The sequence below is a fragment of the Camelus dromedarius genome, chromosome 19, assembly GCF_036321535.1.
Source record: "Camelus dromedarius isolate mCamDro1 chromosome 19, mCamDro1.pat, whole genome shotgun sequence".
Lineage (NCBI taxonomy): Eukaryota > Metazoa > Chordata > Mammalia > Artiodactyla > Camelidae > Camelus > Camelus dromedarius.
The window spans coordinates 18571829-18598263 of record NC_087454.1 but is presented as its reverse complement, the minus strand read 5'-3'; the positions used below and the strand labels follow the sequence as shown (position 1 = coordinate 18598263).

Here is a 26435-nt window from a genome sequence, read left to right as displayed (position 1 = left end):
TATGCTATAGTTACTAATATAGTTACCATTTTATTTCTCACTGCATCTTTGGCTTTACTCAAGGTATCTGTGCAGGAGAGCTGATCACAGTCCAGTACAGGAGGTCTGGGAAAGTAGTAAGGGTTAGGAATAGCCTGTGGAAACGGAAGGCAGAGTTGGTTAGATGCCCTTAAAAAATTGCCTGTCGGCACTGAGGAGCCAATTGAGGTTACAATCTGAGCAGCTGTAATTAAATGAATTTTTAAACTTAACGTAATTTCGGCATTGTACTTGTGTTCATTCCTCGATTCAACAGACTGTTTTGCACTATCAATAATGTAACAGTAATTTACTTAATGCTTCTGTCCACATTTAAAAATACATTAAAATAATGGCAACATGTATTTTTCTGCCCTTGTTAAGAGGAAATCCAATAATTTACTATGTAACTATGCTAACAGGGGATACAGTTGAGAGAGAGAGCCAGTACCTAAACAATACTTATCATTTATCTTTATCATAATTACCATATTGGGGTTTATAAAACATACACTGGGAGACAGAAGAAGGTAGAATCAAATCTTCTTGGTGAGGTAGGGCAGGCAAAGTTCCACAAAAGAAGAGACACTTGTGATATGTAATAAAGAATAAGTGGGAGATTTACAGCTGGAAGTGAGAATCACAGTGTTATTCTAGTCACAATAAACATCATGCAAGTTACATGAAGACATGACACAAAATGTTAGAAAACTGAGTTAGTCACATATGGCTGGAATATAGGATGAGATAGGGAAACACAGGAGATGTTGGAATATATAGTTCATTAAAGATTTTGAACTCTGTATCAATTAGTATTCTGGGCTGCAAAAAGCAAATACTGAATATGGTTAACTTCAGTAGAAAAGAATATCTACTTGGCTAGAACAATGGCAGTAGCCTTGGAAAGCAAGCATCTGACTCTAAAACTGTCAGATTCCTTAAACATAAAAGAAAAGTGCAGCTACTAAAAAAAAGTTTCCAATGACAATTTCCCTATGTTTACCTTCCTAGAAGACCCAATAGGTAATAAGGAGCCAATGAAACATTACAAACAAGATGATCACGCTCGGATTTTAATTTTATAAATTTAGTTCTGTAAATAATGTGGAAAAGGGATTATGACTGGTGAAATGAGATGAAAACAAGGCTAGTTCAGTTATTATAGCATGAGTTCAGATGAGTTGTGGCAGGATCTTCACTCAGGAGTAAATTTCAGAACATAAAGACCTGTCCTATGACCATTTCTTAAGAACCCAGGAGAAAGCATAGTCAGAGGCTTGAACTCTCCCAAGGGCCTGAAGTACAGCTGATTTTTTTTTTTAAACTCATGAGACTGAGATCCAGCAGGAACCACCTCAAGGATGAAGCTAAATTCTAAGAGCCTTGCCCGTCCAATCTTTAAATTTCTCAATTAACCATTCATTTTCACCCATTTTTCACTTCCAAAGGGACCTTTTAGAATGCTAAGATTTAAATCACAGCTTGCTTTTTCCAGCTTTTAGAGGCTTCCCACATTTCTTGGCTTGTGGCTTCTTCCTCTGTCCTGAAAGCCAGCAGTGTAACATCTCCAAATCTCTCCCTGACTCTGATCCTCTTGACTCCCTCTTTCACTTGAAAGTACCCTTGTGATTGTATTGGGCTGCAGCCATTATGGAGATTCCTCAAAAAACTAAGAATAGAACTACCATGTGATGCAGCCATTCTACTTCTGGCTATTTATCAGAAGACTACAAAAACATGAATTCATAAAGATATATGCACCCCATGTTCATTACAGCATTATTTACAATAGGTAAGATATGGAAAGTGTTCATCAACGAATTAATGGATAAAGAAGATGTAAGATAGATTTAGATATATGTATAGATATAAATGTATAGATATGTATGCACACACACCATGTAATACTGTTCAGCCACAAAAAAGATGAAATCTTGCCATCTGCAACAGCACAGATGGGCCTTGAGGGTGTTCTGCTAAGTGAAATAAGTCAGGTGGAGAAAGACAAATACAATGTGATTTCGTTCATATGTGGAATATAAAATAAACAAACAAAATGAAAACACATAGATACAGAGAACAGAAGAGTGGTTATGAGAGGGGAAGGGGGTGGAGGGAGGATGAAATAGGTAAAGAGGATTAACTGTATGGTGATGGATGGAAACTAAACTTTAGGTGATGAGTGTGCTGTAGTATATATAGAAGTTGAAACATGATATTGTTTACATGAAACTTAAACAAAAATACAGAACCGAGTGAAAGATACAGGGATTCCCCTTTATTCCCTACCTGCACACTTACCCAGTTTTTTTTTTTTTCCAGTTTTGGGATTTCTATTAATATATCCTCAAGTTCAGAGTCTTTCCTTAGTTATGTCCACTCTACTAATTAAGCCCATTAAAGGCATTTGTCCTTTCTGATACTATGTTTTTAATCTTCAGTATTTCTTTTTGTTTTTTTATGATTTTCATCTTTCTTCCTACATTGCCTACCTTTTCTTGTGTCCTACCTACTTTATTCATTAGATCCCTTGGAAAATTAATCATAGTTGCTTTAAATTCCTGGTCTGATCATTCCAACATCCCTGCCATGTCTAGTTCTGCTCTTGCTCTGTCTTTTTTTTTTTTTTTTTTTTTTTTTTTTTGCCTTTTGATATGTTTTGTAATTTTCTCTTGATAGCTTGACTTGGTGTACTTGATAAAAGGGTAAACAGGACTTTAGTAATGTGGTGGTGAGGTGTCGGGGAAGAGAAATTTTCTACAGTCCTATGATTAGGTCTTCTCAGTCTTTTAATGACTTTATGCCTCTGGGTCGTGAACTTTACAACTATTTCTCAAGTTTTTTTCTTCCTGTTTTAAGTGAAATGGGATAGCCAAAGTATGTGGAGTTGGGTTTTTCCCTTCTCTCATGTTAATGTCTACAGCCAGCTGGGATTGAGTATTTTCCTCCTTCCAGGTCAGTTAGGCTCTGACAAAACCCCAGCAGGTGAGAGTCTGGTTACATAGATTCTTTAGAAGGCAGGTCTTGTTGAGAACAACAGAGTGCTTTGGCATATTTCAAAATGGTTTTGCTTCTCCCACCTCTACTGGAAGCATGATGGGGTTCCCCCCAATATTTAGATATTTAATGTGAGAATCTGGTCAAACTCCTAAAGGTAAAACTCATGCTTTTGTGAGTATTGCTATAAGTACTCATCAGCAATTAAGAGTAACACAGTGTCTTAGGTAAACTTCAAGAAGACCCCCTATGATCTTTGCCTTCTGGTAATCATGCCTTTGTACAGTCTTCTCCTACTTGAGTCAGTCAACAAGACAGGTATGATGGGAAACTGTGGCCTCCTACCAACATGTGAATGAGCCATCTTGGAAGAAGATGTTTCAGATGCAGTCGAGCCTTCAGGGCACTGAATGTGCGGTAGATAATCTGAGTTCAACCTCAAGAGACACCTGGGGCCAGAATTACCCTGCCAAGCCACACTGGAATTCCCAACGCATACAATCTGTGAGATAATAGACATTAATTTTTTAAACCTGTAAATTTTGGAGTATTATTCAGCAACAGACAACTAATAGTCACAGAAAACCTCTTTTTTGGGCTGTTCTTACATTTCTCTTAGGGAAATTATGGTTATTTACAAAAGAATATAATTTTTATCTGTTTCTCTCAGGATTCCAGACTGTTATCTCTAACCACACTCGTCAAAAATCAAATAGCAATGCTAAACTAAGACGTGTGGCTCTCCTCTCTTGTTTCTCCTTTTATCCTGAAAAAAACCTGAAGATTTTAAGCAGACAGCCTCGTATGTCTTATCCACCAGAGGTTCATGAACCTACCATTAAAACAATCACTGGCAAAAGGAAATGGAAAAACCATAATTATTTTAAATGACTCATAATTTATGCCAATTGTCTGGGCCCATCATCTCTACTACACGAATGAAATTTAGATTCTTTTAGCAAGGGGAAAAGATGAGAAATGCTTGTGTAATCTTGTCAAGCTGATTTCTCTGGCCTCATCTCCAACTTACTTCCCCCAACTCCAACCATTCCAAACTACATACACTTTCACTCCTGAATGCATGCTGTATCCTCAGCTTTCCTTTCATTTCTATTTGACATTCGTATTTATTCCTCCAGATTTGCTCACAGGTCACCCTATCCAGGGACTTCCCCAGAACTAGGCCGGGATAAAACCTTCTCAGTTTGCAACCCTTGGTGAGAAAGGGGTCTGAATTCTAACCAACCACTCCCTCTGCAGAGAATAAAGCACAACAGAAGTAGAGGTTTTACCTCAATCTTAGAGGTAACATTTCTAACTTATTTCCTTGCATTTCTTTCCGAAGAATCAGAGCAAGATCAGAAGATTCATATTCTGTGGATTTGATTTGTATTCTTTGGATAAAATGAGGATCAGAAGGTCGCAGGAAGCAATCCAATATCTTTATCCTTTAGCCCGCACCTCCCCCCACCCCTCCACCCCCATTGCTAAGAGTGGAAGGAATTTATTTTTGTAACAGAAATCCCTTCATTGGCTCCTTGTTTTCTAAATATAGGTGTATAGCGGTTTCTGGAATCTGGGAGGAGGGTGCAGAATTAGGGAGGAAAACTGGGGATAGTTTGGTAGGTTTCATAATTAAAGACAGTCATTGGCAAAGTTTTTTTTTTTTTTCTTTTTTAACTTTTCTGTAAGGAATTTTCCTTTGTCCCTCATAGCTTTTGACAAAAGAGACAGGCACTCAGAAAAGGAGGGTCTGGCAGACTTTTTCCTACTCAGATTTCCGAGCTCAGTGTATTCTCATTAGTCACTGAATGTCTGCAAGATACAGATTAATTAGAATTCCTTGGTAATAGAATCCTGTAAAATAGAGGGTGAAAATTGTATCTGTATCATTTAGAAAAGAACATTTGTGTTTAAGTGCAATTGTAAATTACTGTTCTATTTCATGAAGGTAGTTCAGAAAATCAGCGTCCGGCGTAGTGGGGATGTAGCTCAGTGGTAGAGCGCATGCTTAGCATGCATGAGGTCCCGGGTTCGATCCCCAGCATCTCCAGCCTTTTGTTTCCTTACTCGAAACATCTCTCTTCTACGTTACTATCACAGCCCATTCCTGTAGAATCTGAAGATTAATCATCTTGCCTCCAGGTATCTATAGTTTTCTCCAGTTATGCTAGTAACCTTTCCGTTTTAAAATTTTATTCCTTTCCATCCTCGGCAGAGTTTAGAGATGGCCTTCCACAAAGTGAAATCAAGAGTGACTTTGGTCCCTTTTCCATGAAAAAATCCCCCCAAACTGACAGTTACTAATGTAAACTCTAAATTAGAAGATTTGGGGACGAATTAGGATTCTCGCTTTGTTTTGGTGCTGGGGTTTGGAGTGGGGGATGGGACTGTAAGCTGAGCTCCTGTCTCAGGTTTCACATTTTTAGGCTCAATCAGAAAGATGGATTTCACCGGAAGCTCTCTAAAAAGAAAATACACTCTTTCCAGCCCGGAGGCTATGAAAGCATTGGGTAAATGTCGCTTCTCGAAACGTAATAGTTCTCTCAGAAATCGAACACAAAGGAGAGAAATGGAAGCATTTTTGGCGCAGAAATGTTTCTCTCTCGGTTGCGTTTTGCCGGTGAGCTCACAGCGTTCGCATCGCTGTGGATTTGATCCCTGCTCTATTGATCTCTTTTGTAATCTCTAAATTTGCCTCGCTGATTCTAAAGCTACTCTGATTCTCTCAAAGACTCCACTTCTCCTTCTAAACCTTTGTGTGTTTTGCTGAAGATCTGTTCCCCTTTGGAATGCAGCGTCTCTTTCATCGTGATGCTTTTGTCTCCACTTCCAATTTGTAAAACCCTGTCACATTCACAAGTGAAGGAAATTTAGAAAACAGTTTTCTGTGTTCTTGTTTATTTCTCAACGAGGCCTCCAGCAGCTTCAGGCGGCCTTTGCCTGGCTGTGGTCAAGGGCTCATGGACAGGAGGGGAGCGAGTGTACCAAATTCTTAGAGGAGGTATAGGAGACCAGTGTTAAAAAAAGAAAAAAAATAATGTTTACCATCCTCTGTGTCAGACTGTTTAATGACTAGGGAAAATGTCCTTAAGTGTCTAAATTGTCCACTCATGGCAGAAATGGAAGCCTCAGGCTTTCTGTCACCATAGTGAAAAAATTTTTTTTTTTTGTTGAGGGGATATGAGATAGCTGATTATCACATACAGCTTCAACTTTTGGGTAGTTAAATTACCAAATCAGTGAAATTTATAACTTCTCCAGATCTTGTAGGCGAAATTTAGAGGACTGATGGGGAAAGACTGACACTGAAAATTGGAAAAGAATTTAGGGGTCTAGGAGTTCCCTTGAACCATCAGTTCCTGCTGGGTTCTCTTGAGAGTCATAGGGGATGCCCTTCTCTTATCTAATGAGCATTTCTCACTTTGTATATTAAAAATCAAGGTATAGATATAAACTGAAAAAAATTTATTACTAATGTTGTCTCATTAGCTCAGTGACATCAGCACAGGTACCTCTTTGAAGTGCCTTTGCCTCATAACCACAAGCTGGGTGCTGAAACTCCAGGAATCAGATCTGCATTCAATCTGGGAAGGAAAGGGAGAGGAGTTGACACCAGTCCCATATGTATTGTCTTTACCAAGAAGGAAAAAGCTGTCCCCAAAACTTCCCAGTAGTCTATTATTTATATCTTTTAGGCCAGACCTAGGTATATGGCCACCCCTTGATATAAGAGAGGCTGGGGGAATGAATATCTCATGTTTTAAGTTCATACAGTGTGAAGTGATCAGAGGAGAGGAGGGTTGGATATGGGGGTTGAAATAGCCTCCCATATCCAGCAGTTTCTACCAAATGGCAACAAAAGGATTAACTTTCTAGTAATGAACAAAATAACAAATGTGCTAGATGCATACAAATGCAATATTCATATTTCTTGGTATCCTAAATAAGTTATTCACCAATAAAAGTTAAAAATTAAAAAAAAATTAAAATAAACTGAAGAGACAGAAAAAAGTTATACTGGGGAGAACTAATTTGCTCACATAGAACTTCCTGTGCTTAATCCTTAAAGGGGCCTATATTTTTCCTTCAATGGTTTCTTTTGAGGTAAATTCTGCATTATTTTGAATTGTTGTTTCACAAAGTGAGGAAAATTCAGATCACTATTCCAAGTCATTGTCTTTATTTTTTCCCTTTGCTTGTATTATCTTTCTGATATGTTTGACATCAGACGTTGGAGACTAGGCTTTTCTTATGTCACTATGTTGCAGGAAAAGCACACTTCCACACTTGTAGGTAAAGTTACAGTATCATTACCTGTAGATATGTTTTGTTTTGTCAACTAACATTTTAGCTACTTAATGGCAAATGTCTCTGCCCTTTTCTATTTTCTAGGAAGTATAAAAGTTCTGACATGCTCAAGGAAAGAGGCTCTACTACATGTGTAGCCAATATGTAAATATTTGGGGCTTTGCAAGGCACTAATCTGTAGTTTTACTTCTCTATTGTTTTTCTAATATGATAATACGAAAGCATATGCAAATATTTTTCTTTTATTTAAATTAAAATTAATTACAAAATATTTTAAGCACAAATACAGAGAATATTATAATAGATGTCATGTACCCTTTATCCAGATCTTTCTTTTTCTAAGGAAATAATTTAGAAGTATGATTGAAGCATTATCCTGCACTTTCCAGCCCCCTTCCTCTCTCCATAAAAGTAACCACCATCCTGAAGTCCATGAGTATCCTTTCAATCTGCATTTTAATCTTTTATTACAAGTATTATATCTATTAAAATTTACAGTAATTTTTGTTCAGCTTTTTAGTTAGGGTATATGAACCTCTCATACTTACCTTCCATCACCCCTTATTCATTAGTTCCCTTTCTAAATAAAATTTTTTCAGTTAAGTTTGGGGCAAAATTTAAGAAAAAATTTAATTCATACTCAGAGGATGATGTCTAGGGCTGCCGTAACAAAATAACACAAACTACCCAACTGCATGGCTTAATAGTTTATCATCTCATGGTTCTGGAGGCTAGAAATCCAAAATCAAGGTGTTGGCAGTGTTGTACCTTCTGAATGTTGTGAGGGAGAATCTGTTTTATGCCTGTCCCCTAGCTTGTGATGATTTGCTGGCAATCTTTGGTGTCCCTTGGTTTGTAAGTGCACCATACCCTTCTCCAGCCTCTGCTTTCATGTTCACATGTGTGTTTGTGTGTGTGTGTGTCTCTCCCCAGATTTTCCTTTTTTACAAGGACACCAGTCATACTGTAACAGAGAGGCCTGCCCTACTCCAGGATGACTTCATCTTAACTAAAGTAATTACCCTTTTTCTCCGTAAGGTCACATTCTGAAGTACTGGGGATGAGAACTTCAATATAAGAATTTTTAGGAGAATAAAATTCAACTAATAACACCTATTAGCTAGCATTATGTTGAATCACCCTAGTCTTAACAGAGGAAACATTCACTGAGGATAATGAAAAATCATTGCACTTATGAAAAATCCCCATGTTCCAGTATCCATTTCATACCCCTCATTTAGTTATTTTGGGTCTAATATTAATCAAGCACTTTTGCATCAGATTGGCCTGGGGGGTCTCATGTGTTATTTGCTTTTTCAATTCACTCACACAATGCTTGCCTGGGTGCAAATCTGTTTCTGGGAGGACCTCATTGGAATAGATTTCACTAATTCTACCTCTTTCTACTCTCATGACAGTTTTATTGCAAGTACTTTGCAGGTCTTCCTGCTATTGGGTCTTGATCAGATTTATTTCATTCCACTTTGGCAGAGATTCCTATTTTTGGTTAAATATTTGGGATTAACTTGAAAGTTTTAAAGCTGTTTCCAAGTACGACTTGCACAGTTTATACACACACACACACATCCTTTTTCTACAAAAAATCAAATACATTGAAGAGAAATTATCATAAATGCATTGAACTGGGCAGTGTTTATAGTACTGAGTATTACCTGTCCCTGTTAGGTGCTCATCTTACTTCTTTTATTATAAAATTAAAATTTTTATTAAAATTTCTTGTTTTATTTTCTATCATCTGTGGCCATCTAGTGGTATCCATAGAACTCATTTCAACACCTGATGCATAGTAGGTATTCAGTAATATCACTCTTGTTGGATAACACTTGAACAATTTTTCACCATAAATGCTGTTATCCCAGTTGTACTTTTGTGGCTGAAATTTATATACTCCTGAGTGTAAATAATTCAGCTAATTAAAATTCAGAAATGCTGCAATTCCTGGTCCATTCTGATTCTGAGGGTGTTGTTTTCCAAACTCTGTCAATATTCAGTAACTGTAAATGGAGCACTAGTGTAGTCCTAATCATAGAAGTTTGTTAATACAGATTAAATTAAAAAGTGACTATCCTGGTTAGCAAGAAAATAAGTTTATAGTCCCAATAAAAACATTCTGAGTGGAATAGAAAATGGCAGTGCCAGAACATTTGGTTCAAGAAAGGAATTTTAAAAGACTGGAATTCAAGGGCTTTACCAGGCCCAGAGTTCCTTTCAGCCTTTACTTGGTTAAATAAAGAATTTTGGAGTCCTCTTAATTTTGCATTTTAACCAGGCAACAGAAGCTGGGTGGATGTGCAGTAGCATGTGCTAAGCTGATCAACTCACTCTCCTCCCTTTCAGCACCAACCTTGTTCTAACTAAAGGCAGAAAACAAGGATGTAGTCGTTAACAGTTCAAGAATAGATTCTTAATTTTGTGATTATACAATCAGTTCATGTTCGTTTAGCTTCTACAAGTTGAGGGTCCATGAGGAAAATACTAAAGAACATCCTTTAAAGAACCAAAATGAAGAAGGCAGCATAGAGAGAGAGGAATTTCCCGGTTTGTGACCCCTCCCCGACCCGAGCGAGCTGCAGTTTCCATCTGTGCACCTTCCCGAGAGCTGCAGGAGCAGGGGTCATTTCCCGGCCTCGGGCAGGCAAAGTCTCCTGGGATTTGAATCCTAAACCAGTTAAGTGAGCTCAGACCGAGCCGCCTCCTTGCTGACTGCTACTTCCTCAAGCAGAGTTATCAACAGTTTGATAACTATTAGCAGAGTCTGAATGGGTTTGGAATTTGGGGTTGTTAAGTTTTTGTTTTGTTGGTTTTTCAGTGCACAAGTGTGCCATCTTCTAACAACCAGGAATGCCATTTTGACTGAAGTTCTAACTAGCCTATTTTGCTAGAAACGCCTTTCGCTCTACTTTTGGAATATCCACTCACTTGACGGTTCTAAATTACTACAATGGTGGAATCATAAGAACTTCTCTGACTTCATTCAGAGAAGCCCCTTCCTCCACAATGAGCACTCGGCTGGTGTCCACTCTTTCCCATTTCATGGTTGTTCTAAGTACTTTTTCTATGCTGTGGTGTGATTGCGTGTACGCGTTTTGTTAGGTTTGATGGGAATCTTATGTTCCAGGATTCTCTATCGCGGGTCTGCCTTTTCTACAGTCAATTTGTTTGAGACATGCGTGCACAGTAATTCTAATCGACTTCAATACAGCTTTTCACCTAATTGAGCACGATTTGATCAAAAAGGAAGCTTCACCTATTGCACAGCTGGCTCTGTGGCTTAGTTGGCTAAAGCGCCTGTCTCGTAAACAGGAGATCCTGGGTTCGAATCCCAGCGGGGCCTGTCTCTGTTCGTACTTGAGTCCTATTTGAGCAAATTTTTAGTCTGAAACCATCTATAATTACAGTGCCAAATGCACTGCCTAGAGCTTTTTAAATCTCTGCAACCCCTCCTCATTGTATCTTCAGTCTCAATGACTCTGTTTCTCTACTGGTGATCTATCATACGGAATTTAACTACTTGGATGTTCAAGATCAACTATGGATAGAGAATTTCCAAAATAAAATTGGAAACTTTTAATTCAAACCATTTAAAGAAATATTCTGCTGGTTTCTCAAACAACGAGCAACTTCACTTAAATTATACATAGATGAAAAGTGGTTGCAATTTATCGAACACTTACTATGCTGCATTTTGTGTATTTTCTCACATACCTTTAAATCCCTAAAAATACTCATGAAAGAAGCATTATCATGCACATTTTACAGCTGAGAAAACTGAGACTTGGAGAGAGATAAAGTAACTTGCCCAAATCGTAGTTAGTAAATAAATAAACAAGCTAGGGTTTTAACCTAATATTTCTCAGTTCAAAGTCATGGTTTTAAATGTCAAATAATCTTATTTTAAAAATTAAACAATATCCAGTATGATTTAGAATAATAGTTCTTCAAATTGTATGACATATGAACTCATTAGATTATTTGCTGAGAACTTGCCTATGACCACCACTAACTGAAAAATTGTGCTCTACACTGGAAATTGACACAATATTGTAAACTGTCTATAACTCAATAATAAGAAAAAAAACGCACTAAGTCTTTTCCAAGAGATGTTAATAGGAAAAATGTAAATTTATCTTAAAAGACTAAAAAGCTAGTGTGAAAATCAACATTAGAGAGTGTCTAAATATTTGTAATAAGAAAAAACCAAAGCAACAACAACAACAAAACCCACCAAAACCCAAAACAACAACAAAACCCAACAGACACATGGATAAATTTTGTATATTCTTTGAAGGTGTTCACTGACCCTTTTAAGCTCTTGGATGTCCACAAACCAATGAAAAAAATCCTTGACGAATAGAATAAATCATAAATCAATGTTAAGGAAACATAGGCTGTTACAGAGGTATATTTTACTTCTTGATGTTGATTTTTATAGGACTATTATTCCCTGTCCTAGGCTGACTTAAATTGGGCCATTAGAGACAGACATCTGGTCGGCAGCGTCATGACTCTGGGCCAGCATGCCGATTTCAAGAAGTTATGTTTCTAGATGTGAGATCACTGAAATGAGTTCTTGAAGAAAATCAATGCATACAGACAACTCTTACAACTGGCCCCAAGCAGCAGAAGATCTACCTTTATCTACTTTAGCTCATAACTATGAAATATTTAGTCAGCCTTTCATTCCAAAAATTATGTATTGTAATGCCTACACATCCAGCATATTGAAAAGTAAGATGAATAGGTCTGGCCTCCACCTCCAAGGGGATGAGAGCTTAGGGGAAAGGGAGGAGGAGCTAGAAATCAACTACATAATCACAAACAGAAGTATAATAACATGACTATGATAAATGCTACAAAAAAGAATGAGATTTAGGAGAACATAGATGAGAGATTTTCTTTAATCAGAGAGGTCATAGAGGGAGAGACTTGAGTTGCAAAAAAGGGAAAGAATTTGTAGAAAAGAGAGGCAGAGAAATTACCCAATCAGAGAAAGCCAGACTACATGCATAGGACTGAAGGAAAGCCAATAGGGCTAGAACGTAAAGAATATGTGCAGACAGGATGAGAAGTGAGGCCGGAAAGGGATAGGGGTAAACCATCACAGGCCTGTATTGGCTATGTTGGGGAGTTTTAGTTTTATACTAAAGCAATCGGAATGCATGTGGAAGTCAATATGAATATGTAATCATGAAAAATTACTAATCAAGAGAAAAATCTGGGAAGTTTCAGATTTATTTTCCTAAGTTCTTTATTGTTTTCTTTTTGGAAAGGAAATTTAAGATGGAAAAGAGTAGATTGTAAGCAACTTTACCAGAAGTACAGAAAGCGTAAATGTAAGAGGTAATAAAAGGGAACTGGCATCAAGTTTCAGGGAGAAAATCCCCCCAAATGAGAAAGAGCCTATTTCTGTAATTTCAAGAGTTGTATTGCTCACAAGTGACTTTTTTCCCCCAAGAGTTTGATGGGGCCTTGGCGTCTGAAGCAAGGTAAATTTTTTTGAGCAGCATATCAGCATATTTTACTTTCAAACTAGGATGAAACCTGATTTAGCAGTTTAAGTTTTAAATTGCTCAATTTGTCAGCAGTGCTGAAAACCGCCTGTATCTGTTTATCGTGGTCCAACATTTTTAAAAATGTTAGTGGATAGATACTGAGCAGCTGGAGATGCCGGGGATCGAACCCGGGGCCTCATGCGTGCAAAGCATGCGCTCTACCACTGAGCTACATCCCCAAGATACTAACTTTGTCAGATGATGGTGTACTTAATAGGGCCTCAGAATATTTTTCTTAAGAATATATGATCAACTTTCCCCCCATACATATTTTGTTTACTTTGTTGTGCAAGAATTATATGAATTTCACAAGTCTTGACAACCAGAAAAAAAAAAATTGTTACTTAAATCAGTGTCACTAAAGCCGTTGGATTCTCTTGAACCTGACCAGACACAGCTCAGAAAAAGTGGTTGTAATATTGGCTTTTATCCCAGCAGGACCCTGAATGTAAGTCATTCAGATCAAGAGTCTTTTGGAAAGCCTGTCATCAGAAAACATAGAACCATAAATGGCTACAGCAAACCACTGGGAAATTTCATGATGTAGTACAAAGTCAAACTGTAAACAGAAGCCAATCCAGCTGGGGAAAGAACTGGGAGAGAGCCATCCTGCAAGGTGCAGCCAATCCAGGTTCTGGGCTTGGAATTCTTTACAGTCAGTATGTGTGTAATTCTCAGCCTGGTCCAAGAAGAAAAATCCCATTTAGTAGATTGGGTAAGGAAACCTATATCCTGTGGAATAAACGTGTAAGAGAGATGCTTTGGCCGAAATTTGAGAACAGCCACCCACTACTGCAAACCCAAATTGGTCCCGAAATGCAACTCTTGACTTCTAATTACTTGGCCAAGTCTTGTCTTCCAAGATTCCTGGAGTCCTCAATTTCTGATCAAGAATGTGGTATACTTTCTGTCTGCTGCTGTAGTTACGCACGCTTGTCTTTGCCAGAGCACTTGTCCTACTGTTTACATATTTGTGAATCCTCCTCTCCCACACACACTTCATTGCAAGATTCTCTGTTCTGTAACATACATCCTGAACAGAGTATACCTTTATATTTTACCATTCTTTATTGTGTGGCCGCGATGTGCAAGGCTCTATGCTAACGGCTTGATGCAGTTATGAGAAAAATCAATCACAGGCTTGGCCCTCCTGAAGCTGTCTTACTAGAGAAGGAAGCAAAGAATTGAATAACAAATCTACAGTTATAAACTGTGCTAAATGGTGTCAAGGGGAATTACATGGAACATGTGGATGCTATCATTTACTAAGCATTTATTCAGTCTACCTGATTATGTTTCTATGAATGTAGATTGAAGGCCTTGCAGAATTTGTAGCTACAAGCCATACTCTTTGGGGGGATTTATTGGTCAACAAGGAAAAGAAATAACTTTCACGTGTGGGGATGTAGCTCAGTGGTAGAGCGCATGCTTTGCATGTATGAGGTCTCGGGTTCGATCCCCGGCATCTCCACTTTACTTAAACACCTGTGTAGGAATTCCAACTGATTGCTCACTTGGAAGGAATTATAGTAAAACATAGGTAATGGAGTCTTTTAAACCTGTGATTTAGGTGTAATTGAACTACCGGGAACACATTGTTCAAAGTCCCCCATTTAATAGAAATTGTAAGTCTACCACTACCTAAATACTTCAGAACACCTTCGAATTTTATGACACTTTTATGACACATTAGTCCTTATTGTCCCCAAATGATTATCAAGCTTCCTCTAAAATGGGGTTTACATTCAGGCAGGCATCAGTTGACTGAAGGTGAAATATAGTTCTATGAAGCTTGGTTGAAGATGATTCTACCCTCTTTTCTTGGCTATTTGGATCTCAAGACTTGGACTTTGAGCTTTATATCAGAATTGTTTGAGCTATTTAAGATACCCCTTTTTTTTTCGATCCTGGTTCACCAATATGCTCCTTTTTTGACTCATATATACAACCTATTGTGAGCCAGTTTTTCAATTGCTTGTTGAATGAGTGATGGTCTGGTTCAACTGAATCTAAGGTGACTTGAGTGAATTAAATATTAACTATTTCTTCTCAACAGAAAGACCTGAATTACTGACATATATACATATATATTATTGGTTCTGTTTCTCTGGAGAACCCTGACTAGTACAACGACAGATTGGGAGAAATTATTTGCAATATTTAATATCAACAATAAAATAATTTCTAGAATATTCAAAGAAAACCAGCAAATCAGTAATAAACCTGCCAACTCTTGCCATTATTCAGATTTTTCTTTTCAACACTTTTATTGAGGTATAACTGACATACAAAGGACTGTACATATTTAATGCATTTGATCATAAGCAAACACCTCTTATATCATCACCACAAACCAGGTAACAGACATATCCACCACCTCCCAAAGTTTCCTTATGGCCTTTTGTTGTTGCTGTTGTTGTGGTTGTGTGTATGTGTGTTTGTGTGTGTGTGAGAGAGAGAGAAGTATCTACCCTTTTAACAAATTTTGAAGTGCACAATAGCTTATTGTTAACTATAGGCACTACGTTGCACATCAGATCTCTAATATCATCCAGCATAACTGAAACTCTGTACCCATCAAACAACAACTCCCCATTTCCTCCACCCTCCCCAGTCCCTAGCAATCACTTTTGTATTTTCTGTCTCTATGAGTTTGTCTATTATAGACTACTGGCTATTGACTAGTAATTCTTCTTAATAAATATCCAAAGTGGGATTGCTGGATTATTTGGGAGTTCTATTTTTACTTTTTTGAAGACTTTTAGTGGTGTTTTCCATAACTGTTGCACCATTTCACATTCTCACCAACAGTGTACAAGGGTCTCAATTTCTCCATGTCCTCACAAACCCTTTATTTTTTAATAATAGCCATCCTAACAGGTTTGAGGTGATGTCTCACTGTAGTTTTGATTTACCTTATAAGTACATCATCATGTTTTATACTTTAACTATATCCTACAACTTTATAATTTGTAATTGTATAATTACAATTTTGTCAATTATACCTCAATAAAGCTGAAAGAAAACTATATACAGTGCAATGATTTTCGAGAAACACATGCCATGTACTACTGAAACTAATATATTTTATGTCATTTATAACTCAAAAATATTTTTTAAAAAGAAACAGAAGAGCAATTCTTTGATGAAACTAAAAATGAAAATATATCTAATATACAAATAAAGCATATAATATATATATTAAGTATTAAATTTTTAACTTTTTGTTTTGGTCACTAAAACAGTGTAGAAATCATACTAAAATGAGTACTCATGTACCCGTGTTGGGTAATAACCCAAACTTCAGCATTTATCATAATTTTGTTGTTCTTATTTTATTTGGTTTTTTTTTTCCTCCAGGACTAAAAATCAAATTCCAGACATTAGACTAATTTTGACCATAAATATTTTAGTTATAAATTTTCTTTTTAACACTGCCATAATAACATCACAACCAGCAAAAATAATAAAACTTCTTAATACAATTGAATCCTCAGTACATGTGTGATTTTTGCTCCAAGAAGTCTTCAGAATTCAGAAGAAAGTGAAGGAAACTGAAGTCCTGTTATGTTTATCTGTTTTCTTCTTTTGTGTTTTTAGCTTGGAATCCAAGGAAATCAGGCCAATTATCTTTTTTAAACGCTAGTCACATTTGACCTAGGCTGTTTCTGATGGTGGTAATGTTCTTGGGGCAGAAATTGGGTACCACAAAGGCAGTACAAGTAGGCAGAAAATTCAGTGTAAGAAGACAACAGGTTTAAAGGGAGAAATGAAAGGAAAAGTGGTCCAATTACATTCTCTCAAAAACTGGTGGAGGTGCCGGGGATTGAACCCAGGACCTCGTACATGCTAAGCACGCGCTCTACCACTGAGCTACACCCCCAACAGTAAGTACTCCTCCTTAGATTCCTTTCGTGATTTATAATCATTATTTCTTTGCCTCTTAAGGACTTAGCAAACTGCAGAGAAAATGTGGATGTAAACTTCTCCATTTGCGGAACAGACTGCGCAGCGACCTCATAAGAAAGCGAGAGAATGAGATTCCAAAGGAAGGAAGCTGAAAAGAGACAGCTTCCACTCCTCTTTCCACACGTAAGGCTTCAGGAGGCGGAAGCAGGAGGCTGGGCAGCCAGGGTACCGACTGAGAAGGTGGCGTTGGGAAGAGAGCAGAGGTGGAATCAAAAAGGGTCCTCTCCTGAAGCGCTCCTTTTCCCGGGTCCAACACCACCTCCCTTGGAACAAAGACTCTCAAATTATCTCCATTTCCGGAAGTAAAAAAAAAAAAATCCACTGAATGTTCCGTGGTGATGGCAGGGAACGTCCCCGTGGGTTCACGATGTCCTGGATCGATCACTTAGGACAAACTGGAAGTACGAGCCGGGGTGACAGGCATCACGTAAGGAGCCCAGATAGTCCACCTGAGCAACATTTGCCTCCCGCAAAACCCTGGCTGCCCCCTGTTGTGCGGAGCTGATGAAAGGTGGGGTTGTTACTTAGATAAAAGGTGAAAAGGCAAGGCAGGGCTGGCTTCTGTTTCTCCATGACCAGTCCTTTTGGGAACCGGGAAACTATGAAGAATTATTAGTACCTCGGATGGTTTGGGGAGCTAGGGGGAAGCTTCCTATTATTTTAAGGAACCGGCCGGTCCCAATTCACAGCCATTGATTTCTCGGGCACGTGCAGCACAGCCTCTCTTTCTCTCCCTCTGAAACAATTTTAAAATTTGAAAACATAAAAGTAGCACCCCAAAATAATCATATACCTTTTATCTAGACTTAGCTATTGTTAATATTTTACCCCATGTGCTTTATCCTTTGCTTCCTCTCTCCCATTTGAGAGATACATCATGTTCATTTACCCTAAAATAATTTTACTACTGTATTTCCTACGATACCGCTGTACTATTATGAACTTTAGTAAATTTAACATAGTAAATAGCTATACTTAATCTACAGTCTGCATTCCAATTTGACCAATTGTCCCGATTTCCCCGCAGCATACAGGATCTAGTCTAGTATCAGATGTTCATCTAGATGGCATGTCTTTTTAGTTTTCTTTAATCTGGAATATTTCCTCAGACTTTCTTTGTCTTTTATGACATTGACATGCAATTTGAATAATAGTGCATTTTTTTCTTTTCTTTTAAAAAATAGACTATCTTTCACTGTGGTTTTGATCGATGTTCCCATGACTAGATTCAGGTTATGCATTCCCCAGAGCAATATAATATAGATAATGTTGTGTGCTTCTTAAAGTATCATGCTGGAGACAGTCTGGTAAAGACTTTCCATCACTCATTGGTGAATTTAATTTTGATCACCTGGTTTGTAGGACTGTTCCTCATCAAAATCTCCCCCAAGATTCAACATCCACTATCTGAACAAATCTTTAGTATGATAGTTGCAAAATAATGATTTTTCCAAATCCAGCTCTCCCACCACATTTATAGTCAGTGCTTGGCATGCTACTAAGCCTATTTTTCCCCCATTATTTTCTTCATTTATCAATGTATCATTTGTATGAATTTCTATTTTTTCCCAGTGGTTTATAATTGATTACAATACTCAACTATTTTGGTGTACTAATAGTTCCAGATTCGTCCAGTGGAAGTCCCTTCAAACTGGCTTCCTATGCCTGTTTGCAATGTCCCCATCATTTTTTGAGTAATTTTTACTTTCTAAGCCACTCTCTTATTCCCACTCTCCTAGGCTGAGTCTGTCCTCGTGTCCAGTAAATCAACACCCAACCCTGGGATCCTGTCCAACGGAAGTGGATGAGGTTGCTGATGATCAGGATGAGAATTTGGGCCAGGGAGGTTTTTATTTTGTTTTGTTTTGTTTTGTTTTTAAACTGATTCTCACTTCCTCTGTTTTCCTATGAAAACAGTCTGTTGGTTCCTCAAAGAGCTAAACACAGAGGTACCATATGATCCAGCAATCCTACCCTGAAAAAGAATTGAAAATAAGGACTCAGATACTTGTATGCGAATGTTCACTGCAGCGTTATTTACAATAGTCAAAAAATTGAAACAACTTAAGTGTCCAGCAACAGTTGAATGGAGAAACAAAATAACATACAATGGAATATAATTCAACTTTAAAAAGGAATGAAATTCTGATACATGCTACATAATGAACCTTGAAAACACGTTAAGTGAAATAAGCCAGACACAGTAGGACAAATATTGTATGATTCCACTTATATGAAATATCTAGAATAAACAATTCCTAGAGTCAGAAAATAGTTTAGAAGTTACCAAGGGCTACACCAAAGATAAGAGAAGGTCTAAAATCAACCAGAGAGAATGGATAGATCTCCAGCAAAGGAAGAAAAATTAGAATGTTAACAGGAGTCTAACTTCCATGATAAAATCTGGGAAAAATAAATTCTATTTTAGAAGAACTGAAATAAAAATAATTGTCAATCTAGAATTGTGTATTCATCAAACATGGCTACTTTCCCCCTCTCCCTGCTGGAAGTGTGAGGGGGATTTTTCTCTGATCTTCAAAGTAAGAACCTGGTAGAGCTTCTGGAGATAGAACTCAGGAAAGTATGGGGCCCTCCCAGGATGGGTCCTCACTGGAGTTTTTAACTTACCAGCTATTCTACTATGCGTCTCCAAAAATTTGTTGACTATAGTTTAAGTTTTCCTACCCAGGTACTGGTTTCAGCTGCTAGCTTCTGTTCCTGGGTTTATGCTCCTGGTAAACTGTGATTCTCTTTGTCCAGTCTCTGCCTGTCTTTCCAGGTTTCAGGGCAGCAGCTTGCCTTGTGACTTCAATTCTCTGATGCTTTGCAGTTTTTTCAGCTTTTTTCTTGTTGTGAGGATGGGAGTGATGACTTCCAAGCTCTTTATATGTTGGACTGGAAACTGGAAGTCCTATTTTAATCTTTTTTAATTTACATAATTAATATATGCTTGGGACTAAGGAAAAAATAAGGCCTTGTAAAAATGATACAGGATGTATAAAGTCCCATAATTTCAGCCTTAGAGAAACCAACTTTTGACAGTTAGTAGATATTCTTGCAGATATTTTTAATGTCAATACCACTCAAGGCTTTTCAGAAGTTGCAAAAGTCCATGGCATTTCCATTTTTTTAGGCTTTAAGCATATCAAAAAGCACAATAGGAAGATTTTCAAAATTGGGATGAATTTGAAGTAATTATGTTTAAAGGTGAATTCTTTTGATACCAGTGACACCAAATACAGTAATTACATGTAAAATGTACTTTGGCGGTAATAAGAAAAATCCAAATTTAAGCCTTCATAAAATTGAGGCTATGGCTAAATGGTCCTTGCTGATACTATCTAAAACTCTTTGTCAATCTACTTATACATATATTTAAAATAATAATAGTAACAAAGCTATACATAATGTACTTCCACTTTCTTCCCCTTTCACTTAATAATTGTGTTTTAGAAAGGTTTTAATTAAATTTTAATAGGGATTATAGAATTATTCTCTAATGTATTTCTCCCAATTTGTATTCCCACAACACTGTTTCAAAACACATCCCTTCCAATCCTCTTGCCCAGACTTGTTATTATTGATGTTATAAATATTTGTCAACCTGGTAGAAGGGAGAGTATTATATATTACTGTTTCAATTAGCATACTTTTGGTATATATGAAATGGAGCTTCTTATAGTATGTTTGTTAGCTATTTGATTTTCTACTTCTGTGGATTGCCTGTAGTGATATTGTTTCTTTTTTTTCCTCTGCTGGTTCTCTTTCTTATGAAGAAAATAATGACAATATAAAGAACTTACATAGTGATTCTAAGTACCAGGCATTTAAAAGCACTTTACATATTCATTTAATACTCACAGCATCCCCGTAGTATTACTTATTAGCCCAAGAAATTTAAATGTTGAAAATAGTCTCTCTGTGTACCTTGATTTTTGGTGTTTGGTGGTTCTTTCATTAAAAAAATCTAGATTTTTATCATTCATTCATTCTTTCACTCAAGAATAGTTATGGTGTGCTTACTACATGTCAATGCACTGGGTGTAATGTAATGAATAGAGAAATATGATCCCTGCCCTTTGGAGGGGATTGGAAGGAAAATTGTCTAAATAAAATCTTTGTTAACCTAAGAGCGGGAATTTCCCCCTCAAAGTTTGTATTGGAAAATAGTTTTGAAGACACTGGTATAAAATTAGTTTTTCCTGGAAGTATAGAAGAGGGACATAAAGAAGCGAAACATAAGGGATTTGACCAGCAGAATGGTAGTCATAGCTCAAGACTTAAGGAAAATCATAAAAAAGAACTTCACTGTAAATACATACATACATACATACATACATACATACATACATACATACATACATTGACTCATTAAATGAATAAATTCTTAGTCCTCTATACCATGGAATATAGGTGAGTTTCCCCATGCTGGGTGCTTGGACGTTGAAAGTGAGTTTATGAAATTCAGTAAAGGAATGTGAGAGGAAAAGAAGGTCATTCTTGCCAATAGGAGAACCAAAGTGGAGCTTTCACAGGAAGGAAAGAGCAACAGTGTTTTGGCATGTGAGAATCTTTTCATATTTTTCTCCAAAATCCTGCACTAAATATAGAAAAGCAGTTGAACCCTAGTGAGTGAAAGAAGTTTCTTGATGCTAGGTGTATTTGAAGTTGTCAAGTTCAGCTTCCTCCTAGGGGGCGGGAGTGAGGGTGGAATTGTGGAGGCGGAAGGGAATGGATAGGAAACTGGTTAAATGGCCTGCCCAAGGTCACACGATGAGTGAGACAGAACCACAATCATGACCCAGGCGTCCTGGCTCCTGCACTAGTGGGGCTTTCTCCAACCGGCCTTTCTTGGTGTCCGTTGTAGCCACCATAAATTAGTCGTACACTCTGACTCCAATCTACTCGACAACCCCGTTGGGGGTTTCTACTTTTTTTCCAACCTCGTTTGCTGTATGTCGCAGACTGATTAATGCTAAGCCCCAGAGAAGGTAGCAATACAGAAATGAAGGCGTCTCCTAGCAATCCTGCATATTTCAGAATGTAAGAATTACAGAGCCAGGTTTTGTTGTTTCCTGGTTTCTGTCAGAAAATAGGAATCCCGAGAGATATTGTAATTAGGACGTAGGGAATTCGGCCCCTCGAATGCAGAATGCAGTGGGAGAGGGACCCTGGTCTCTGGGAGAACTCAAAGCAGCCGACAGAAGACGCGTCAGGAAATCAGGGTTGAAATCCTGGCTATGTTCATTCATTCACTCATGCGTTCAACAAGGATCTGTGTATTTAACGCCGAAGCGTACTGGTTTAACCTGTTCATTTTATATGTGCCAAATAATCGAACCACTTTAAGCGTCATTTATCAGTTTTGTGGTTGCTGTGAAATGTATCTAAAAATATCTGATTGTGGGTATGAGGATTGAGTTAGGATTAAACCGAAAAAGGAAGAAAAAAAAAAACGGAATTCAATACGATACTGCAGAACGAATTGCATGGATGAAGGACATGATTTTGCCTCATTAGCATCTGAGGAGGTGTCACCATCAGCAGACGAGGTGGCCGAGTGGTTAAGGCGATGGACTGCTAATCCATTGTGCTCTGCACGCGTGGGTTCGAATCCCACCCTCGTCGCGAGGTTCTCTTTGGACATCTGCCTGGGTACCTGAAAGGCAGTGGTTCCACGAGAACAGCCCCTTTACCGGAATAGTTCCGTATTCGCCGCTTAGTTGTGAGTACGGTCAGTATTTACCGTCAGATGCTTGTTTATACTCACGCGGAGCGGCCAGATTTTTCTGAGGAGGCAATTAGTTAATTGAGGGGGCATAGGAAAATATTGCCTAAACCGATATGTACAGCAAATATGTACTTGCAGGATATTTTCAGCCTATTTTTAACTACTGCAATTTTCACCCAGTTTGCTCATTTAAAGTGTCCCCCTTCCCAATAAACTACTTAAACGTTACTAAGGATCTCTGGCTTTGTGGAGGAGGGTATGTTGCTTCCCAGGAGAATTATTCGGTCTTCAGTTTTGAACAGAGTAGGAGACCGGAATACTGCTGTATGTGACGACAAATGTGCTGTGTAAAGCAGCAGAATGTGTTTCATGTTCAGATGTCTTGCCAGGAAGTACAAAAGCGTCTCCTCAGAGGTCCCACCGAGATTCGAACTCGGATTGCTGGATTCAAAGTCCAGAGTGCTAACCATTACACCATGGGACCAACTGAGAAAGCAAATAGCTATCCGTAGTGGTGGTTAAATAATTCCTCCATAATAACTTCGGTAGCTCCAGTGCAAAAGCGTTAGGTCAGGCTTCAGTGCGATAGACACTAAGTCAGATAACAGATAATGAAATCTGATGCTTTATTGTTGCTGGGGAAGAGGTAATGGGAAATTATAATTTGAAGCAATCTGAGCACTCTCTCTTCCGCTTCCGCCAGGAGCATAAATTAGCTTTCTGAAAGACCAGCAGGGGCGGATCCAGATTTTTGTGAAGTCTGAAGCTTCACAATTTAGGAGGTCCTTTTTAAGAAAAAGAATAGACTTTATCAACACAAAATTAGATACAGCCACTCCAAGGCATGTATGATGTATGCGAGAAAAGTTGGAGTAAAAAGAGGCTGCAGTCTTCACCAATTTCCACTATAAAATACTTTTGCAAGTTTCACAAAAACATCTGTTCATACAGGGCGACCCCTTTCAGGGCCTTGGAAAGGGCTCAGGCAAGTAAGGTGTCTTGAGGCACTTAGTGAGACTTTGGATAAATATCCCTCCAAAGAGCAGTTTGGCAATATCTATCAAAATAATCTCTAGCTCAGCAATTTTTCCTTAAAAACTCATCCTATAGAAATACAAAATATTTTAAAAAACTAAAATGTATGTCTAAGGATGCTCACTGTAATATTTTGCAATATCAGAAACTTGAAAATGTGTCCATCCATTTAATGGGAATAATAAACATCTACTAAAAAGAACGGGATAGATGTATGTACCCAGAGGTTGGTTTGACACTTTTTTTTTTTTTGCAAGTTTATGATTTTATTTAGTGTGTTAATATCACCTCATTGAGAAGACATGCAATTTTTAAAAGTTGGAGTCAAATTCACATAACATAAAGTTAACTGTTTTGAAGTGAACCATCCGGTGGCAGTTAGGACATTCAGAGTTTGTCCAACAATCATCTTTATCTAGTTCCCATACATTTTCATCACCTTAAAAGGAAACCTGATACCCATTAAGCAGTCACTGTTCCATTTCTCCTTCCCCTCAACCCCTGGCTACCATTAAAATGCTTTCTGTTTCTATGGATTGATCTATTCTGGATATTTAGTTTAAATGGAGTCATACAATATGTGACCTTTTGTGTCTAGCTTCTTGTGCTTAACATGTGTTTTCAAGTTTCCATGTTGTAGCCTGTATCAGTACTTATTTCTTTCTATGATTGAATAACATTCACTCGGTTTGGCAAGTTTTTGGGGAGGATTTAGTCTAAGTTTAAAACAAACAAAACCTGGAATGTTCTGAATCGTAATATATAGCATGACCTAATTTTTGTAAGTCATAGTTTATGAGTTTATGTATTCATTTTTAAAATAGGCTTGAGGAATATATCCCAAACTCTTGACATGAGTTTTTCTGAGAAGTGGAATTGGAAATGAAGGAATGTCTCACTTTTTGCCGTGTTCACTTCTGTGATATATATATATTTCACGTTAGTAATTAAAAGTGAAAATCCCCCCCCCCCAAATTTAATGCCCTTCAGTTGAGGACTTAGAAGTCATGTTTACTCCTACGTTCTCAGCATGTCCATGATCTTGGCAAGCAGAAAATGAAAGAGGTGGAAGCTAGAATCCCTGACTGCAAAGGATTAGCGGTTGATTAGGGGAAAACCACAAAAGATAATTGCAACACGTTAATAGTGGCTAGGAAAATGAATGGGGAGCTCCATCTCTGTCCTTTGAGGAGCTGATGACTTGGGCACATAGACAAAAATTTTATATACAATTTCACTGGGTTTAGCGACACACCCAAGGCCATTTACAGATCCCAAGGGTAAGAATTTTTGATTTAGAGATTTTGAAACAAAAGAAATATTCTGATTCTTCAGTCTCTTGAATCAGAAATGCCAAAATGTGAGTAATCAATACGGAACGAAGTAGAATGAAAGAGAGAATAGGGAAAGGAAGCCATTCAGCAATTCAACAAACATTCCTCGAGCATATTATTTACTGAGCGCTCTTAACAAGGCCACAGGGGCACGCTGGGTGGGCAGGAGGAAGGGGAATCAAGGCTGGCACTTGCGATGTGCTTCTAGACCTCCGGCAGAAACCGGCTCCTCAGCTTTTTCCTCTTGAAACAGAGTTTTCTCTTTGCTTAACTGCATCCACTCTAGCACTGCCAGCCTCGTGCATCTTCAAATACTTTGCCTGGCAGAGCACACTGCCTGAAGGAGCATGAGCCAGTTGGGAATTTTCTGGTTGCCCCAATCCAGTGACTCGTTAGACTCTGAAAACACGTCCCGACTTTTCTCGTTAGTTTTTTGGGGCCAGTTTCCCGGAGTTGTTTACAGTGTCGTTCACAGAGCCAGAAATGGTATAAATGGCTATTGCTGTAGTTAGGGGAGGAAGATCACTATATAGGTCTTGATTTTTCCCATCTGTAAAATAGTGTTACGGAAACGACAGGCCAGTCAAGAAACAAGCACCACTCGGAGGGTTGGAGTACCCAGATGTATTACACCGGCGGGCTCAGAGGGGCTTCTGCTCCGAAGCTCTGAGCACCTTCAAGATGTGCACGTGAGGTTTTATAGGGTAAAGTACAAGCTTGGGGGTATTCGGCCAATAGGCATGGAACAGCTTTAGCAGCAGCAGCATCACAAAAGTGGAGGCGGGGAGGCAGCAAACCAACATTCCAAAGCCAGATATGTATCTTTGAAAATCCAGCTGGCTAGCAAAAAAAAAAAAAAAAAAAAAAAAAAAAAAAAAACATTAACAGCAAACCAACACTAATTAACTTAGATTTACAAGTTAGTCTAGCAGAACTCAGATCAGTATTCCAATACTTAGATTTGTGAGTTATCTTGTTAGACCAGCCCAGCCTCTCCTTCACATTCCTAGACTTATGAGTTATCTTGTCAGACCAGCCCGGTTTTTCCTTCACATTAGATCTTACAGTTCTTTTTCGAGTCTGATTTATGGTGACTGGGAAAGGAGACGGTGGCTCAAATCTCACAAGAAAAGGCCGGGCGGAGCCCACAAATTCCCTGACTTGGCATTCGCGGCAGCGAGGCTCTTCTACGTTTGTCTTAGGATGCCGTGGTGAGTACCGCGGGTCTGAGTGCTAGAGATACGGTTTATCATCGTGACAAGAAAACCCAGAGCAGCCTCTACCCTAGCTCTACTCACCCCGTGAACCTTTTTTCCGCCGAATGACAGAGAACTGGGTAACTAGGGAGTGAAGGCTCTGTACAGTTTACAGAGTACTTGCTTCCCGACCTTCACGAGTCCCCGGTACCACGACCACCGAGATGAGATGACCACCTGGAATCCTAGAGCGGAACCGGAAGTGAGCGTA

General features: G+C 38.2%; 6 non-coding genes across 6 annotated transcripts; 3 read left to right on the top strand and 3 right to left on the bottom strand.

The window, feature by feature from the left end:
- The first annotated feature begins 10607 nt into the window (after positions 1–10607).
- Positions 10608–10681, top strand: TRNAT-CGU (transfer RNA threonine (anticodon CGU)). The gene has a single exon. It is a non-coding gene; the product is annotated as a tRNA-Thr (tRNA).
- Positions 10682–13006: 2325 nt separating this feature from the next.
- On the bottom strand, positions 13007–13078 carry TRNAA-UGC (transfer RNA alanine (anticodon UGC)). Its single transcript has one exon. It is a non-coding gene; the product is annotated as a tRNA-Ala (tRNA).
- A 1220-nt stretch (positions 13079–14298) lies between these two features.
- TRNAA-UGC (transfer RNA alanine (anticodon UGC)) lies at positions 14299–14370 on the top strand. The gene has a single exon. It is a non-coding gene; the product is annotated as a tRNA-Ala (tRNA).
- A 2340-nt stretch (positions 14371–16710) lies between these two features.
- Positions 16711–16782, bottom strand: TRNAA-AGC (transfer RNA alanine (anticodon AGC)). The gene has a single exon. It is a non-coding gene; the product is annotated as a tRNA-Ala (tRNA).
- Positions 16783–22414: 5632 nt separating this feature from the next.
- TRNAS-GCU (transfer RNA serine (anticodon GCU)) lies at positions 22415–22496 on the top strand. The gene has a single exon. It is a non-coding gene; the product is annotated as a tRNA-Ser (tRNA).
- Positions 22497–23011: 515 nt separating this feature from the next.
- On the bottom strand, positions 23012–23083 carry TRNAQ-UUG (transfer RNA glutamine (anticodon UUG)). The gene has a single exon. It is a non-coding gene; the product is annotated as a tRNA-Gln (tRNA).
- Positions 23084–26435: the final 3352 nt, after the last annotated feature.